This window comes from Triticum urartu, chromosome 2A (assembly GCF_056163025.1).
Source record: "Triticum urartu cultivar PI428250 chromosome 2A, HENAU_Tu73, whole genome shotgun sequence".
NCBI classification, from domain to species: domain Eukaryota; kingdom Viridiplantae; phylum Streptophyta; class Magnoliopsida; order Poales; family Poaceae; genus Triticum; species Triticum urartu.
In genome coordinates this window covers 741092585-741093222 of record NC_141874.1, presented here as the reverse complement: position 1 = coordinate 741093222, position 638 = coordinate 741092585, and the positions used below count along the sequence as shown (strand labels likewise).

General features: G+C 40.3%; 1 non-coding gene across 1 annotated transcript; it reads left to right on the top strand.

Annotated features, from left to right (window-relative positions):
* The first annotated feature begins 363 nt into the window (after positions 1-363).
* Positions 364-437, top strand: TRNAN-GUU (transfer RNA asparagine (anticodon GUU)). Its single transcript has one exon. It is a non-coding gene; the product is annotated as a tRNA-Asn (tRNA).
* Positions 438-638: the final 201 nt, after the last annotated feature.

The window sequence follows — 638 nt, the reverse complement described above, 5'->3', positions numbered from 1 at the left end:
CTGTCTCTTTAAGCAGAAAAGTAGAGATGAACAAGTCATCACCGAAAAAATGCACCTCTACGAACTGAAACTGAGGAGGCGGACCTCATACACGACGACGACGTGGTTGTTGGTTCAGACTTTAGAGTGACGGGTCCGGTTACCTCCGGTACATGCGTGCACCGCACCTACGCGCTGGTCCGGGAATAAACTTGGCCCAACAATGCTTAACTTACCAGAAGATGTCACGTGTGAACCTGCAACCATTAACTTACCAGAAGATGTCACGTGTGAACCTGCAACCAGTAACAATCAACCTAGGTATTGTCCTGTCACACCTTCCAGCAGAGTTTTATAAATGTAAATAATGCTAAAAGCAAAATAGCTGGAGTAGCTCAGTTGGTTAGAGCGTGTGGCTGTTAACCACAAGGTCGGAGGTTCGAGCCCTCCTTCTAGCGATTTTTTATTTTTATTTTAAATTTCTGGCAATCAACATCATATATGCATCAAATTTTGCCCAAAAAAGGAAAAACAATAATCTATACCCATTTTACTCCTTCTAGCGATTTTTTATTTTTATTTTAAATTTCTGGCAATCAACATCATATATGCATCAAATTTTGCCCAAAAAAGGAAAAACAATAATCTATACCCATTTT